Source organism: Schistocerca serialis, chromosome 5 (assembly GCF_023864345.2).
Source record: "Schistocerca serialis cubense isolate TAMUIC-IGC-003099 chromosome 5, iqSchSeri2.2, whole genome shotgun sequence".
Classification (NCBI taxonomy): domain Eukaryota; kingdom Metazoa; phylum Arthropoda; class Insecta; order Orthoptera; family Acrididae; genus Schistocerca; species Schistocerca serialis.
The window spans coordinates 801129213-801149152 of NC_064642.1; positions in this window are offsets into that span (position 1 = coordinate 801129213).

Below are 19940 nucleotides of genomic sequence, written 5' to 3' on the forward strand. Positions count from 1 at the left end.
GCTTCACATCAGGTTTACTGTATACCTTGGACCTTCTTATTGACGATGAAGCACAGAAATTGCATCGGAATTAAATTCTAAAGGCACAATGCCGACTTAAGTACAAGAGGACTGACACTCTAACTGTCTATCATTTGAACCTCTCTTGTGAGTCGAGTTTCAGATTCCGATGCTTCACTTCAGGTTTACTGTATACCTTGGAACTCTTATTGACGATGAAACACAGAAATTGCATCCGAATTTAATGCAAAAAGCACAATGCTGACTTAGGTACAAGAGGACTGACACTCTAACATTCTATGATTTGAACCTCTCCTGTGAGTCCATTTTTAGATTCCGATGCTTTACTTCAGGTTTACTGTATACCTTATACCTTCTTATTGACGATGAAGCACTGTAATTGCGTGGGAATTAAATTCAAAAGGCACAATGACGACTTAAGTACAAGAGGACTGACACTCTACCTTTCTATGATTTGTACCTCTCCTGTGAGTCCAGTTTTAGATTCCGATGCTTCACTTCAGGTTTACTGTAGCTCTGGGACCTTCTCATTGACGATGAAGCACAGAAATTTCATCGGAATTAAATTCAAAATGCACAATGCCGACTTAAGTACAAGAGGACTGACACTCTAACATTCTATGATTTGAAAGTATTCTGTGGGTCCAGTTTTAAATTCCGATGCTTCACTTCAGGTTTACTGTATACCTTGGACCTACTTATTGACGATGAAACACAGAAATAGCATTCGAATTAAATACAAAAGGCACAATGCCGACTAAATTACAAGAGGACTGACACTCTCACTTTCTATGATTTGAACCTCTACTGTGAGTTCAGTTTTAGATTCCGATGCTTCACTTCAGGGTTGCTGTATACCTTGGACCTTCTTATTGACGATGAAACACAGAAATTGCATCCAAATTTTACACAAAAGGCACAATGCCGACTTAAGTACAAGAGGACTGACACTCTAACTTTCTATGATTTGAACCTCTCCTGTGACTCCAGTTTTAGATTCCGATGCTTCACCTCAGGTTTACTGTATCCCTTGGACCTTCTTATTAACGATGAAACACAGAAATTGCATCCAAATTTAATCCAATAGTCACAATGCCGAATTAAGAACAAGAGAACTGGCACTCTAAATATCTATGATTTGAACCTCTCCTCTGACTCCAGTTTTAGATTCCGATGCTTCACTTCTGGTTTTCTGTATACCTTGGACCTTCATATAGACGATGAAACACAGAAATTGCATCCAAATTTAATCCAATAGTCACAATGCCGAATTATGTACAAGAGGACTGGCACTCTAAATTTCTATGATTTGAACCTCTCCTCTGACTCCAGTTTTAGATTCCGATGCTTCACTTCAGGTTTACTGTATCCCTTCTACCTTCTAATTGGCGATGAAACACAGATATTGCATCCGAATTTAATACAAAACACGCAATGCCGTCTTAAGTACAAGAGGACTGACACTCTAACTTTCTATGATTTGAACCTCTCCTGTGAGTCCAGTTTTAGATTCCGATGCTTCACATCAGGTTTACTGTATACCTTGGACATTCTTATTGACGATGAAGCACAGAAATTGCATCGGAATTAAATTCAAAAGGCACAATGCCGACTTAAGTACAAGAGGACTGACACTCTAAATTTCTATGATTTGAACCTCTCTTGAGTGTCTAGTTTTAGATTCCGATGCTTCACTTCAGGTTTACTGTATACCTTGGAATTCTTATTGACGATGAAACACAGATATTGCATCCGAATTTAATGCAAAAAGCACAATGCCGACTTAGGTACAAGAGGACTGACACTTTAAATTTCTATGATTTGAACCTCTCCTGTGAGTCCATTTTTAGATTCCGATGCTTTACTTCAGGTTTACTGTATACCTTGGACCTTCTTATTGACGATGAAGCACAGAAATTGCGTCGGAATTGAATACAAAAGGCACAATGCCGACTTAAGTACAAGACGACTGACACTCCTACTTTCTATGATTTGAAACTCTCCTGAGAGTCCAGTTTTGGATTCCGATGCTTAACTTCATTTTTACGGTATACCTTGGACATTCTTATTGTCGATGAAACACAGAAATTGCATCGGAATTAAATTCAAAAGGTACAATGCCGATTTAAGTACAAGAGGAAAGACACTCTAACATTCTATGATATGAACCTCTCCTGTGAGTCCAGTTTTAGATTCCGATGCGACACTTCAGGTTTACTGTATACCTTGGACCTTCAATTGATGATGAAACACAGAAATTGCATCGGAAATAAATTAAAAAGGCACAGTGCCGACTTAAGTACAAGAGGACTGACACTCTCACTTTCTATGATTTGAACCTCTCCTGTGACTCCTGTTTTAGATTCCAATGCTTCAGTTCAGGTTTACTGTATAACTTGGACCTTCTTATTGACGATGAAACACAGAAATTGCATCCTAACTTAATAAAAGAGGCACAATGCCGACTTAAGTACAAGAGGACAGACACTCTAACTTTCTATGATTTGAACCTCTACTGTGAGTTCAGTTTTAGATTCCAATGCTTCACTTCAGGGTTGCTGTATACCTTGGACCTTCTTATTGACGATGAAACACAGAAATTGCATCCAAATTTTACACAAAAGGCACAATGCCGACTTAAGTACAAGAGGACTGACACTCTAACTTTCTATGATTTGAACCTCTCCTGTGACTCCAGTTTTAGATTCCGATCCTTCACTTCAGGTTTACTGTATCCCTTGACCTTCTTATTAACGATGAAACACAGAAATTGCATCCAAATTTAATCCAATAGTCACAATGCCGAATTAAGTACAAGAGGACTGGCACTCTAAACTTCTATGATTTGAACCTCGCCTCTGACTCCAGTTTTAGATTCCGATGCTTCACTTCTGGTTTTCTGTATACCTTGGACCTTCATATAGACGTTGAAACACAGAAATTGCATCCAAATTTAATCCAATAGTCACAATGCCGAATTAAGTACAAGAGGACTGGCACTCTAAATTTCTATGATTTGAACCTCTCCTCTGACTCCAGTTTTAGATTCCGATGCTTCACTTCTGGTTTTCTGTATACCTTGGACCTTCATATAGACGATGAAACACAGAAATTGCATCCAAATTTAATCCAATAGTCACAATGCCGAATTAAGTACAAGAAGACTGGCACTCTAAATTTCTATGATTTGAACCTTTCCTCTGACTCCAGTTTTAGATTCCGATGCTTCACTTTAGGTTTACTGTATCCCTTCTACCTTCTAATTGGCGATGAAACACAGATATTGCATCCGAATTTAATACAAAACACGCAATGCCGTCTTAAGTACAAGAGGACTGACACTCTAACTTTCTATGATTTGAACCTCTCCTGTGAGTCCAGTTTTAGATTCCGATGCGACACTTTAGGTTTACTGTATACCTTGGACCTTCCTATTGATGATGAAACACAGAAATTGCATCGGAAATAAATTCAAAAGGCACAATGCCGACTTAAGTACAAGAGGACTGACACTCTCACTTTCTATGATGTGAACCGCTCCTGTGACGCCTGTTTTAGATTCCAATGCTTCAATTCAGGTTTACTGTATAACTTGGACCTTCTTATTGACGATGAAACACAGAAATTGCATCCTAATTTAATAAAAGAGGCACAATGCCGACTTAAGTACAGGGGGACTGACACTCTCACTTTCTATGATTTGAACCTCTCCTGTGAGTCCAGTTTTAGATTCCTATGCTTCACTTCAGGATTACTGTATACTTTGGACGTTCTTATTGACGATGAAGCACAGAATATGCATCGGAATTAAATAAAAAAGGCACAATGCCGACTTAAGTGCAAGAGGACTGACACTCTTACTTTCTATGATTTGAACCTCTCCTGTGAGTCCAGTTTTAGATTCTGATGCTTCATTTCAGATTAGCAGTATCCCTTGGACCTTCTTATTGACAATGAAACACAGAATTTGCATCCATATTTAATACACAAGGCACAACGCCGACTTAAGTACAAGAGGACTGACACTCTAAGTTCCTATGATTTGAACCTCTCCTGTGAGTCCAGTTTTAGATTCCGATGCTTCACTTCAGGGTTGCTGTATACCTTGACCTTCTTATAGACGATGAAACACAGAAATTGCATCCAAATTTAACACAAAAGGCACAATGCCGACTTAAATACAAGAGGACTGACACTCTCACTTCCTATGATTTGAACCTCTCCTGTGAGTCCTGTTTTAGATTCCGATCCTTCACTTCAGGTTTACTGTATAACTCGGACCTTCTTATTGACGATGAAACACAGAAATTGCATCCTAATTTATTACAAAAGGCACAATGCCGACTTAAGTACAAGAGGACTGACACTCTCACTTTCAATGATTTGAACCTCTCCTGTGAGTCCAGTTTTAGATTCCGATTATTCACTTCAGTTTTACTGTATACGTTGCACCTGCTTATTGACGATGAAACACAGAAATTGCATCCGAATTTAAAACAAAAGGTACAATGGCGACTTAAGTTTAACAGGACTGGCACTCTATCTTTCTATGATTTGAACCTCTCCTGTGACTCCAGTTTTAGATTCCGATGCTTCATTTCAGATTTACTGTATCCCTTGGACCTTGTTATTGTCGATGAAACACAGGAATTGCATTCGAATTTAATACAAAAGGCACAATGCCGACTTAAGTACAAGAGGACTGACACTCTCACTTTCTATGATTTGAACCACTCCTGTGACTAGTGTTTTAGATTCCGATGCTTCACTTCAGGTTTACTGTATAACTTGGACCTTCACATTGACGATGAAACACAGAAATTGCATTCGAATTTCATACAAAAGGCACAATGCCGACTTAAGTACAAGAGGACTGACACTCTCACTTTCTATGATTTGAACCACTCCTGTGACTAGTGTTTTAGATTCCGATGCTTCACTTCAGGTTTACTGTATAACTTGGACCTTCTCATTGACGATGAAACACAGAAATTGCATTCGAATTTAATACAAAAGGCACAATGTCGACTTAAGTACAAGAAGACTGACACTCTAACTTTCTATGATTTGAACCTCTCCTGTGAGTCCAGTTTTAGATTCCGATGCTTCACTTCAGGTTTACTGTTACCTTGGACCTTCTTATTGACAATGAAACACAGAAATTGCATCGGAATCAAATTCAAAAGGCACAATGCCGACTTAAGTACAAGAGGACTGACACTCTAACTTTCTATGATTTGAACCTCTCCTGTGAGTCCAGTTTTAGATTCCGATGCTTCACTTCAGGTTTACTGTATACCTTGGACCTTCATATAGACGATGAAACACAGAAATTGCATCGGAATTAAATTCAAAAGACACAATGCCGATTTAAGTACTAGAGGACCGACACTCTAACATCCTATGATTTGAACCTCTCCTGTGAGTCCAGTTTTAGATTCCGATACTTCACTTCTAGTTTACTGTTTCCCTTGGACCTTGTTATTGACGAGGAAACACAGAGATTGAATCCGAATTTAATACAAAACGCACAGTGCCGACTTAAGTACAAGAGGACTGACACTCTAACTTTCTATGATTTGAACATCTCCTGTGAGTCCAGTTTTAGATTCCGATGCTACACGTCAGGTTTAGTGTATCCCTTGGACCTTCTTATTGTCGAGGAAACACAGAAATTGCATCGGAAATAAATTCAAAAGGCACAATGCCGTCTTAAGTACAAGAAGACCGACCCTCTAACTTTCTATGATTTGAACATCTCCTGTGAGACCAGTTTTAGATTCCGATGCTTCATTTCAGATTTACTGTATCCCTTGGACCTGGTTATTGTCGATGAAACACAGAAATTGCATTCGAATTTAATACAAAAGGCACAATGCCGACTTAAGTGCAAGAGGACTGACACTCTCACTTTCTATGATTTGAACCTCTCCTGTGACTCCTGTTTTAGATTCCGATGCTTCACTTCAGGTTTACTGTATAACTTGGACGTTCTTATTGACGATGAAACACAGAAATTGCATCCTAATTTAATACAAAAGGCACAATGCCGACTTAAGTACAAGAGGACTGACACTCTCACTTTCTATGATTTGAACCTCTCCTGTGACTCCTGTTTTAGATTCCGATGCTTCACTTCAGGTTTACTGTATACTTTGGACCTTCCTATTAACGCTGAAACACAGAAATTGCATCGGAAATAAATTCAAAAGGCACAATGCCGACTTAAGTACAAGAGGACGTACACTCTAACTTACTTTGATCTGAACCTCTCGTGTGAGTCCAGTTTTAGATTCCTATGCTTCACTTCAGGATTACTGTATACTTTGGACTTTCTTATTGACGATGAAGCACAGAAAATGCATCGGAATTAAATACAAAAGGCACAATGCCGACTTAAGTACAAGAGGACTGACACTCTACCTTTCTATGATTTGAACCTCTCCTGTGAGTCCAGTTTTAGATTTCGATGCTTCACTTCAGGTTTACTGTATACCTTGGACCATCTTATAGACAATGAAACACAGAAATTGCATCGGAATTAAATTAAAAAGCCACAATGCCGACTTAAGTACAAGAGGACTGACACTCTAACTTTCTATGATTTGAACCTTTCCTGTGAGACCAGTTTTAGATTGCGATGCTTCATTTCAGATTTACTGTATCCCTTCTACCTACTTATTGACGATGAAGCACTGAACTTGCATGGGAATTAAATTCAAAAGGCACAATGCCGACTTAAGTACAAGAGGTCTGTCACTCTAACTTTTAATGAATTGCAACTCTTCTGTGAGTCCAGTTTTAGATTCCGATGCCTCACTTCAGTTTTACTGTATACCTTGGACCTTCTAATTGACGATGAAACACAGAAACTGCATCGGAATTAAATTCAAAAAGCACAATGCCGACTTATGTACAAGACGACTGACACTCTAATTTTCAATGATTTGAACCTCTCCTGTGAGTCCAGTTTTAGATTCCGATGCTTCAATTCAGGTTTACTGTATACCTTGGACCTTCTTATTGTCGAGGAAACACAGAAATTGCATCGGAAATAAATTCAAAAGGCACAATGCCAGCTTAAGTACAAGAGGACTGACACTCTAACTTTCTATGATTTGAACCACTCCTGTGAGACCAGTTTTAGGTTCCGATGCTTCATTTCAGATTTACTGTATTACTTGTACCTCCTTATTGACGATGAAACACAGAAATTGCATCCTAATTTAATACAAAAGGCACAATGCCGACTTAAGTACAAGAGGACTGACACTCTCACTTTCTATGATTTGAACCTCTCCTGTGACTCCTGTTTTAGATTCCGATGCTTCACTTCAGGTTTACTGTATACCTTGGACCTTCCTATTGACGATGAAACACAGAAATTGAATCGGAAATAAATTCAAAAGGCACAATGCCGACTTCAGTACAAGAGGACGGACACTCTAACTTACTATGATTTGAACCTCTCCTGTGAGTCCAGTTTTAGATTCCTATGCTTCAGTTCAGGATTACTGTATACTTTGGACATCCTTATTGACGATGAAGCACAGAAAATGCATCGGAATTAAATACAAAAGGCACAATGCCGACTTAAGTACAAGAGGACTGACACTCTAACTTTCTATGATTTGAACCTCTCCTGTGAGTCCAGTTTTAGATTTCGATGCTTCACTTGAGGTTTACTGTATACCTTGGACCTTCTTATTGACAATGAAACACTGAAATCGCATCGGAATTAAATTCAAAAGGCACAATGCCGACTTAAGTACAAGAGGACTGACACTCTAACTTTCTATGATTTGAACCGCTCCTGCGAGTCCAGTTTTAGATTCCGATGCTACACTTCAGGTTTACTGTATCCCTTGGACCTTCGTATAGACGATGAAACACAGAAATTGCGTCGGAAATAAATTCAAAATGCACAATGCCGACTTAAGTACAAGAGGAGGGATACTCTAACTTTCTATCATTTGAACCTCTCCTGTGAGTCCAGTTTTAGATTCCGATGCTTCACATCAGGTTTACTGTATTCCTTAAACCTTCTTACTGACGATAAAGCACAGAAAATGCATCGGAATTAAATTCTAAAGGCACAATGCTGACTTAAGTACAAGAGGACTGACACTCCAACTTTCTTTGATTTGAACCTCTCTTGTGCGTCCAGTTTTAGATTCCGATGCTTCACTTCAGGTTTACTGTATACCTTGGAATTCTTATTGACGATGAAACACAGAAATTGCATCCGAATTTAATGCAAAAGGCACAATGCTGACTTAGGTACAAGAGGATTGACACTCTAACTTTCTATGATTTGAACCTCTCCTGTGAGTCCAGTTTTAGATTCCGATGCTTTACTTCAGGTTTACTGCATACTTTGGACCTTCTTATTGACGATGAAGCATAGAAATTGCGTCGGAATTAAATACAAAAGGCACAATGCCGACTTAAGTACAAGACGACTGACACTCCAACGTTCTATGATTTGAAACTCTATTGTGAGTCCAGTTTTAGATTCCGATGCTTTACTTCAGGTTTACTGTATACCTTGGACCTTCTTATTGACGATGAAACACAGAAATTGCATCGAAATTAAATTCAAAAGATACAATGCCGACATAAGTAGAAGAGGACCGAGACTCTAACATTCTATGATTTGAACCTCTCCTGTGAGTCAATTTTTAGATTCCGATACTTCACTTCAGGTTTACTGTATCCCTTGGACCGTGATATTGACGAAGAAACACAGAGATTGCATCCGAATTTAATACAAAAGGCACAGTGCCGACTTAAGTACAAGAGGACCGACACTCTAACTTTCTATGATTTGAACTTCTCCTGTGAGTCCAGTTTAGATTCCGATGCTTCACTTCAGGTTTAGTGTATCCCTTGGACCTTCTTCTTGTCGAGGAAACACAGATATTGCATCGGAATTAAATTCAAAAGCCACAATGCCGACTTAAGTACAAGAGGACTGACACTCTAACTTTCTATGATTTGAACCTTTCCTGTGAGACCAGTTTTAGATTCCGATGCTTCATTTCAGATTTACTGTATCCCTTCTACCTTCTTATTGACGATGAAGCTCTGAACTTGCATGGGAATTACATTCAAAAGGCACAATGCCGACTTAAGTACAAGAGGTCTGTCACTCTAACTTTTAATGATTTGAAACTCTTCTGTGAGTCCAGTTTTAGATTCCGATCCTTCACTTCAGGTTTACTGTATACCTTGGACCTTCTTATTGACGATGAAACACAGAAATTGCTTCCGAATTTAATACAAAAGCCACAATGCCGACTTAAGTACAAGTGGACTGACACTCTAACTTTCTATGATTTGAGCCTCTCCTGTGAGTCCAGTTTTAGATTCCGATGCTTCACTTCAGGTTCACTGTATCCCTTGGACATTCTTATTGACGATGAAACACTGAAATTGCATCCGAATTTAATACAAAACACGCAATGCCGACTTAAGTACAAGAGGACTGACACTCTAACTTTCTATGATTTGAACCTCTCCTGTGACTCCTGTTTTAGATTCCGATGCTTCACTTCAGGTTTACTGTATAGTTTGGACCTTCCTATTGACGATGAAACACAGAAATTGCATCGGAAATAAATTCAAAAGGCACAATGCCGACTTAAGTACAAAAGGACGGACACTCTAACTTACTATGATTTGAACCTCTCCTGTGAGTCCAGTTTTAGATTCCTATGCTTCACTTCAAAATTACTGTATACTTTGGACTTTCTTATTGACGATGAAGCACAGAAAATGCATCGGAATTAAATACAAAAGGCACAATGCCGACTTAAGTACAAGAGGACTGACACTCTAACTGTCTATGATTTGAACCTCTCCTGTGAGTCCAGTTTTAGATTCCGATGCTTCACTTCAGGTTTACTGTATACCTTGGACCTTCATATAGACGATGAAACACAGAAATTGCATCGGAATTAAATTCAAAAGACACAATGCCGACTTAAGTACAAGAGGAGGGATACTCTAACTTTCTATGATTTGAACCTCTCCTGGGAGTCCAGTTTTGGATTCCGATGCTTTACTTCATTTTTACTGTACACCTTGGACCTTCTTATTGACAATGAAACACAGAAATTGCATCGGAATTAAATTCAAAAGGCACAATGCCGACTTAAGTACAAGAGGACTGACACTCTAACTTTCTATGATTTGAACCTCTCCTGTGAGTCCAGTTTTAGATTCCGATGCCACACTTCAGGTTTACTGTATACCTTGGACCTTCTTATTGACGATGATTCACATAAATTGCATCGGAATTAAATTCAAAAGGCACAATGCCGACTTAAGTACAAGAGGACAGTGACTCTAACTTTCTATGATTTGAACCTCTCCTGTGAGTCCAGTTTGGATTCCGATACTTCACTTCTAGTTTACTGTATCCCTTGGACCTTGTTATTGACGAGGAAACACAGAGATTGAATCCGAATTTAATACAAAACGCACAGTGCCGACTTACGTACAAGGGGACTGACACTCTAACTTTCTATGATTTGAACATCTCCTGTGAGTCCAGTTTTAGATTCCGATGCTTCACGTCAGGTTTAGTGTATCCCTTGGACCTTCTTATTGTCGAGGAAACACAGAAATTGCATCGGAAATAAATTCAAAAGGCCCAATGCCGTCTTAAGTACAAGAAGACTGACCCTCTAACTTTCTATGATTTGAACATCTCCTGTGAGACCAGTTTTAGATTCCGATGCTTCATTCCAGATTTACTGTATCCCTTGGACCTGGTTATTGTCGATGAAACACAGAAATTGCATTCGAATTTAATACAAAAGGCACAATGCCGACTTAAGTACAAGAGGACTGACACTCTCACTTTCTGTGATTTGAACCTCTCCTGTGACTCCTGTTTTAGATTCCGATGCTTCACTTCAGGTTTACTGTATAACTTGGACCTTCCTATTGACGATGAAACACAGAAATTGCATCGGAAATAAATTCAAAAGGCACAATGCCGACTTAAGTACAAGAGGACGGACACTCTAACTTACTATGATTTGAACCTCTCCTGTGAGTCCAGTTTTAGATTCCTATGCTTCACTTCAGGATTACTGTATACTTTGGACATTCTTATTGACGATGAAGCACAGAAAATGCATCGGAATTAAATACAAAAGGCACAATGCCGACTTAAGTACAAGAGGACTGACACTCTAACTTTCTATGATTTGAACCTCTCCTGTGAGTCCAGTTTTAGATTTCGATTCTTCACTTGAGGTTTACTGTATACCTTGGACCTTCGTATAGACGATGAAACACAGAAATTGCATCGGAAATAAATTTAAAAGGCACAATGCCGACTTAAGTACAAGAGGAGGGATACTCTAACTTTCTATGATTTGAACTTCTCCCGTGAGTCCAGTTTTAGATTCCGATGCTTCACTTCAGGTTTACTGTATCCCTTGGACCTTCGTATAGACGATGAAACACAGAAATTGCATCAGAATTAAATTCAAAAGCCACAATGCCGACTTAAGTACAATAGGACTGACACTCAGCCTTTCTATGATTTGTACCTCCCCTGTGAGTCCAGTTTTAGATTCCGATGGTTCACTTCAGGTTTACTGTATCCCTTAGACCTTCTTATTGACAATGAAACACAGAAATTGCATCTGAATTTAATACAAAAGTCACAATGCCGACTTAAGTACAAGAGGACTGACACTTAAACTTTCTATGATTTGAACCTCTCCTGTGAGTCCAGTTTTAGATTCCGATGCTTCACTTCAGGTTTACTGTATCCCTTAGACCTTCTTATTGACAATGAAACACAGAAATTGCATCTGAATTTAATACAAAAGTCACAATGCCGACTTAAGTACAAGAGGACTGACACTTTAACTTTCTATGATTTGAACCTCTCCTGTGAGTCCAGTTTTAGATTCCGATGCTTCACTTCAGGTTTACTGTATACCTTGGACCTTCATATAGACGATGAAACACAGAAATTGCATCGGAATTAAATTCAAAAGACACATTGCCGACTTAAGTACAAGAGGAGGGATACTCTAACTTTCTATGATTTAAACCTCTCCTGTGAGTCCAGTTTTGGATTCCGATGCTTTACTTCATTTTTACTGTATACCTTGGACCTTCTTATTGACGATGAAACACAGAAATTGCATCGGAATTAAATTCAAAAAGTACAATGCCGATTTAAGTACTAGAGGACCGACACTCTAACATCCTATGATTTGAACCTCTCCTGTGTGTCCAGTTTTAGATTCCGATGCCACACTTCAGGTTTACTGTATACCTTGGACCTTCTTATTGACGATGATTCACATACATTGCATCGGAATTAAATTCAAAAGGCACAATGCCGACTTAAGTACAAGAGGACAGTGACTCTAACTTTCTATGATTTGAACCTCTCCTGTGAGTCCAGTTTTAGATTCCGATACTTCACTTCTAGTTTACTGTATACCTTGGACCTTGTTATTGACGAGGAAACACAGAGATTGAATCCGAATTTAATACAAAACGCACAGTGCCGACTTAAGTACAAGAAGACTGACCCTCTGACTCTCTATGATTTGAACATCTCCTGTGAGACCAGTTTTAGATTCCGATGCTACATTTCAGATTTACTGTATCCCTTGGACCTGGTTATTGTCGATGAAACACAGAAATTGCATTCGAATTTAATACAAAAGGCACAATGCCGACTTAAGCACAAGAGGACTGACACTCTCACTTTCTATGATTTGAACCTCTCCTGTGACTCCTGTTTTAGATTCCGATGCTTTACTTCAGGTTTACTGTATAACTTGGACCTTCTTATTGACGATGAAACACAGAAATTTCATCCTAATTTAATACAAAAGGCACAATGCCGACTTAAGTACAAGAGGACTGACACTCTAACTTTCTATGATTTGAACCTCTCCTGTGAGACCAGTTTTAGATTCCGATGCTTCATTTCAGATTTACTGTATAACTTGTACCTTCTTATTGACGGTGAAACACAGAAATTGCATCCTAATTTAATACAAAAGGCACAATGCCGACTTAAGTACAAGAGGACTGACACTCTCACTTTCTATGATTTGAACCTCTCCTGTGACTCCTGTTTTAGATTCTGATGCTTCACTTCAGGTTTACTGTATACCTTGGACCTTCCTATTGACGATGAAACACAGAAATTGCATCGGAAATAAATTCAAAAGGCACAATGCCGACTTAAGTACAAGAGGACGGACACTCTAACTTACTATGATTTGAACCTCTCCTGAGAGTCCAGTTTTAGATTCCTATGCTTCACTTCAGGATTACTGTATACTTTGGACATTCTTATTGACGATGAAGCACAGAAAATGCATCGGAATTAAATACAAAAGGCACAATGCCGACTTAAGTACAAGAGGACTGACACTCTAACTTTGTATAATTTGAACCTCTCCTGTGAGTCCAGTTTTAGATTTCGATGTTTCACTTGAGGTTTACTGTATACCTTGGACCTTCTTATAGACAATGAAACACAGAAATCGCATCGGAATTAAATTCAAAAGGCACAATGCCGACTTAAGTACAAGAGGACTGACACTCTAACTTTCTATGATTTGAACCTCTCCTGTGAGTCCAGTTTTAGATTCCGATGCTTCACTTCACGTTTAGTGTATCCCTTGGACCTTCGTATAGACGATGAAACACAGAAATTGCATCGGAAATAAATTTAAAAGGCACAATGCCAACTTAAGTACAAGAGGAGGGACACTCTAACTTTCTATGATTTGAACCTCTCCTGTGAGTCCAGTTTTACATTCCGATGCTTCACTTCAGGTTTACTGTATCCCTCGGACCTTCGTATAGACGATGAAACACAGAAATTGCATCAGAATTAAATTCAAAAGCCACAATGCCGACTTAAGTACAAGAGGACTGACACTCCAACTTTCTATGATTTGTACCTCCCCTGCGAGTCCAGTTTTAGATTCCGATGCTTCACTTCAGGTTTACTGTATCCCTTAAACCTTCTTATTGACAATGAAACACAGAAATTGCATCTGAATTCAATACAAAAGTCACAATGCCGACTTAAGTACAAGAGGACTGACACTTTAACTTTCTATGATTTGAACCTCTCCTGTGAGTCCAGTCATAGATTCCGAAGCTCCACTTCAGGTTTACTGTATAACTTGGACCTTCTCATTGACGATGAAACACAGAAATTGCATCCTAAATTAATACAAAAGGCACAATCCCGACTTAAGTACAAGAGGACTGACACTCTCACTTTCTATGATTTGAACCTCTCCTGTGAGTCCAGTTTTAGATCCCAATGCTTCACTTCAGGTTTTCTGAATACCTTGGACCTTCTTATTGACAATGAAACACAGAAATTGCATCGGAATTAAATTCAAAAGGCACAATGCCGACTTAAGTACAAGAGGACTGACACTCTAACTTTCTATGATATGAACATCTCCTGTGAGTCCAGTTTTAGATTCCGATGCTTCACGTCAGGTTTAGTGTATCCCTTGGACCTTCTTATTGTCGAGGAAACACAGAAATTGCATCGGAAATATATTCAAAAGGCACAATGCCGTCTTAAGTACAAGAAGACTGACCCTCTAATTTTCTATGATTTGAACATCTCCTGTGAGACCAGTTTTAGATTCCGATGCTTCATTTCAGATTTACTGTATCCCTTGGACCTGGTTATTGTCGATGAAACACAGAAATTGCATTCGAATTTAATACAAAAGGCACAATGCCGACTTAAGTACAAGAGGACTGACACTCTCACTTTCTATGATTTGAACCTCTCCTGTGACTCCTGTTTTAGATCCCGATGCTTCACTTCAGGTTTACTGTATAACTTGGACCTTCTTATTGACGATGAAACACAGAAATTGCATCCTAATTTAATACAAAAGGCACAATGCCGACTTAAGTACAAGAGGACTGACACTCTAACATTCTATGATTTGAACCTCTCCTGTGAGACCAGTTTTAGATTCCGATGCTTCATTTCAGATTTACTGTATAACTTGTACCTTCTTATTGACGATGAAACACAGAAATAGCATCCTAATTAATACAAAAGGCACAATGCCGACTTAAGTACAAGAGGACTGACACTCTCACTTTCTATTATTTGAACCTCTCCTGTGACTCCTGTTTTAGATTCCGATGCTTCACTTCAGGTTTACTGTATACCTTGGACCTTCCTATTGACGATGAAACACAGAAATTACATCGAAAATAAATTCAAAAGGCACAATGCCGACTTAAGTACAAGAGGACGGACACTCTAACTTACTATGATTTGAACCTCTCCTGTGAGTCCAGTTTTAGATTCCTATGCTTCACTTCAGGATTACTGTATACTTTGGACATTCTTATTGACGATGAAGCACAGAAAATGCATCGGAATTAAATACAAAAGGCACAATGCCGACTTAAGTACAAGAGGAGGGATACTCTAACTTTCTATGATTTGAACCTCTCCTGTGAGTCCAGTTTTAGATTTCGATGTTTCACTTGAGGTTTACTGTATACCTTGGACCTTCTTATAGACAATGAAACACAGAAATCGCATCGGAATTAAATTCAAAAGGCACAATGCCGACTTAAGTACAAGAGGACTGACACTCTAACTTTCTATGATTTGAACCTCTCCTGTGAGTCCAGTTTTAGATTCCGATGCTTCACTTCACGTTTAGTGTATCCCTTGGACCTTCGTATAGACGATGAAACACAGAAATTGCATCGGAAATAAATTTAAAAGGCACAATGCCAACTTAAGTACAAGAGGAGGGACACTCTAACTTTCTATGATTTGAACCTCTCCTGTGAGTCCAGTTTTACATTCCGATGCTTCACTTCAGGTTTACTGTATCCCTCGGACCTTCGTATAGACGATGAAACACAGAAATTGCATCAGAATTAAATTCAAAAGCCACAATGCCGACTTAAGTACAAGAGGACTGACACTCCAACTTTCTATGATTTGTACCTCCCCTGCGAGTCCAGTTTTAGATTCCGATGCTTCACTTCAGGTTTACTGTATCCCTTAAACCTTCTTATTGACAATGAAACACAGAAATTGCATCTGAATTCAATACAAAAGTCACAATGCCGACTTAAGTACAAGAGGACTGACACTTTAACTTTCTATGATTTGAACCTCTCCTGTGAGTCCAGTCATAGATTCCGAAGCTCCACTTCAGGTTTACTGTATAACTTGGACCTTCTTATTGACGATGAAACACAGAAATTGCATCCTAAATTAATACAAAAGGCACAATCCCGACTTAAGTACAAGAGGACTGACACTCTCACTTTCTATGATTTGAACCTCTCCTGTGAGTCCAGTTTTAGATCCCAATGCTTCACTTCAGGTTTTCTGAATACCTTGGACCTTCTTATTGACAATGAAACACAGAAATTGCATCGGAATTAAATTCAAAAGGCACAATGCCGACTTAAGTACAAGAGGACTGACACTCTAACTTTCTATGATATGATCATCTCCTGTGAGTCCAGTTTTAGATTCCGATGCTTCACGTCAGGTTTAGTGTATCCCTTGGACCTTCTTATTGTCGAGGAAACACAGAAATTGCATCGGAAATATATTCAAAAGGCACAATGCCGTCTTAAGTACAAGAAGACTGACCCTCTAATTTTCTATGATTTGAACATCTCCTGTGAGACCAGTTTTAGATTCCGATGCTTCATTTCAGATTTACTGTATCCCTTGGACCTGGTTATTGTCGATGAAACACAGAAATTGCATTCGAATTTAATACAAAAGGCACAATGCCGACTTAAGTACAAGAGGACTGACACTCTCACTTTCTATGATTTGAACCTCTCCTGTGACTCCTGTTTTAGATCCTGATGCTTCACTTCAGGTTTACTGTATAACTTGGACCTTCTTATTGACGATGAAACACAGAAATTGCATCCTAATTTAATACAAAAGGCACAATGCCGACTTAAGTACAAGAGGACTGACACTCTAACATTCTATGATTTGAACCTCTCCTGTGAGACCAGTTTTAGATTCCGATGCTTCATTTCAGATTTACTGTATAACTTGTACCTTCTTATTGACGATGAAACACAGAAATAGCATCCTAATTAATACAAAAGGCACAATGCCGACTTAAGTACAAGAGGACTGACACTCTCACTTTCTATTATTTGAACCTCTCCTGTGACTCCTGTTTTAGATTCCGATGCTTCACTTCAGGTTTACTGTATACCTTGGACCTTCCTATTGACGATGAAACACAGAAATTACATCGAAAATAAATTCAAAAGGCACAATGCCGACTTAAGTACAAGAGGACGGACACTCTAACTTACTATGATTTGAACCTCTCCTGTGAGTCCAGTTTTAGATTCCTATGCTTCACTTCAGGATTACTGTATACTTTGGACATACTTATTGACGATGAAGCACAGAAAATGCATCGGAATTAAATACAAAAGGCACAATGCCGACTTAAGTACAAGAGGAGGGATACTCTAACTTTCTATGATTTGAACCTCTCCTGTGAGTCCAGTTTTAGATTCCGATGCTTCACTTCAGGTTTACTGTATCCCTTGGACCTTCGTATAGACGATGAAACACAGAAATTGCATCAGAATTAAATTCAAAAGCCACAATGTAGACTTAAGTACAAGAGGACTGACACTCCAACTTTCTATGATTTGTACCTCCCCTGTGAGTCCAGTTTTAGATTCCGATGCTTCACTTCAGGTTTACTGTATCCCTTAGACCTTCTTATTGACAATGAAACACAGAAATTGCATCTGAATTTGATACAAAAGTCACAATGCCGACTTAAGTACAAGAGGACTGACACTTTAACTTTCTATGATTTGAACCTCACCTGTGAGTCCAGTTTTAGATTCCGATGCTTCACTTCAGGTTCACTGTATCCCTTGGACATTCTTATTGACGATGAAACACAGAAATTGCATCCGAATTTAATACAATAGTCACAATGCCGAATCAAGTACAAGAGGACTGACACTCCAACTTTCTATGATTTGTACCTCCCCTGTGAGTCCAGTTTTAGATTCCGATGCTTCACTTCAGGTTTACTGTATACTTTGGACTTTCTTATTGACGATTAAGCACAGATAATGCATCGGAATTAAATACAAAAGGCACAATGCCGACTTAAGTACAAGAGGACTGACACTCTAACTTTCTATGATTTGAACCTCTACTGTGAGTCCAGTTTTAGATTTCGATGCTTCACTTCAGGTTTACTGTTTACCTTGGACCTTCTTATAGACAATGAAACGCAGAAATTGCATCGTAATTAAATTCAAAAGGCACAATGCCGACTTAAGTACAAGAGGACCGACACTCTAACTTTCTATGATTTGAACTTCTCCTATGAGTCCAGTTTTAGATTCCGATGCTTCACTTCAGGTTTAGTGTATCCCTTGGACCTTCTTATTGACGATGAAACACAGAAATTGCGTCCGAATTTAATACAAAAACCACAATGCCAACTTAAGTACAAGTGGACTGACACTCTAACTTTCTATGATTTGAACATCTCCTGTGAGTCCAGTCATAGATTCCGAAGCTCCACTTCAGGTTTACTGTATAACTTGGACCTTCTTATTGACGATGAAACACAGAAATTGCATCCTAATTTAATACAAAAGGCACAATGCCGACTTAAGTACAAGAGGACTGACTCTCTCACTTTCTATTATTTGAACCTCTCGTGTGACTCCAGTTTTAGATTCCGATGCTTCACTTCAGGTTTACTGTATACCTTGGACCTTCATATAGACGATGAAACACAGAAATTGCATCGGAATTAAATTCAAAAGACACAATGCCGACTTAAGTACAAGAGGAGGGATACTCTAAGTTTCTATGATTTGAACCTCTCGTGTGAGTCCAGTTTTGGATTCCAATGCTTTACTTCATTTTTACTGTATACCCTGGACCTTCTTATTGACGATGAAACACAGAAATTGCATCGGAATTAAATTCAAAAAGTACAATGCCGATTTAAGTACTAGAGGACCGACACTCTAACATCCTATGATTTGAACCTCTCCTGTGAGTCCAGTTTTAGATTCCGATGCCACACTTCAGGTTTACTGTATACCTTGGACCTTCTTATTCACGATGATTCACATAAATTGCATCGGAATGAAATTCAAAATGCACAATGCCGACGTAAGTACAAGAGGACAGTGACTCTAACTTTCAATGATTTGAACCTCTCCTGTGAGTCCAGTTTTAGATTCCGATACTTCACTTCTAGTTTACTGTATCACTTGGACCTTGTTATTGACGAGGAAACACAGAGATTGAATCCGAATTTAATACAAAACGCACAGTGCCGACTTAAGTACAAGAGGACTGACACTCTAACTTTCTATGATTTGAACAACTCCTGTGAGTCCAGTTTCAGATTCCGATGCTTCACGTCAGGTTTAGTGTATCCCTTGGACCTGGTTATTGTCGATGAAACACAGAAATTGCATTCGAATTTAATACAAAAGGCACAATGCCGACTTAAGTACAAGAGGACTGACCCTCTAACTTTCTATGATTTGAACATCTCCTGTGAGACCAGTTTTAGATTCCGATGCTTCATTTCAGATTTACTGTATCCCTTGGACCTGGTTATTGTCGATGAAACACAGAAATTGCATTCGAATTTAATACAAAAGGCACAATGCCGACTTAAGTACAAGAGGACTGACACTCTCACTTTCTATGATTTGAACCTCTCCTGTGACTCCTGTTTTAGATTCCGATGCTTCACTTCAGGTTTACTGTATACTTTGGACCTTCCCATTAACGCTGAAACACAGAAATTGCATCGGAAATAAATTCAAAAGGCACAATGCCGTCTTAAGTACAAGAAGACTGA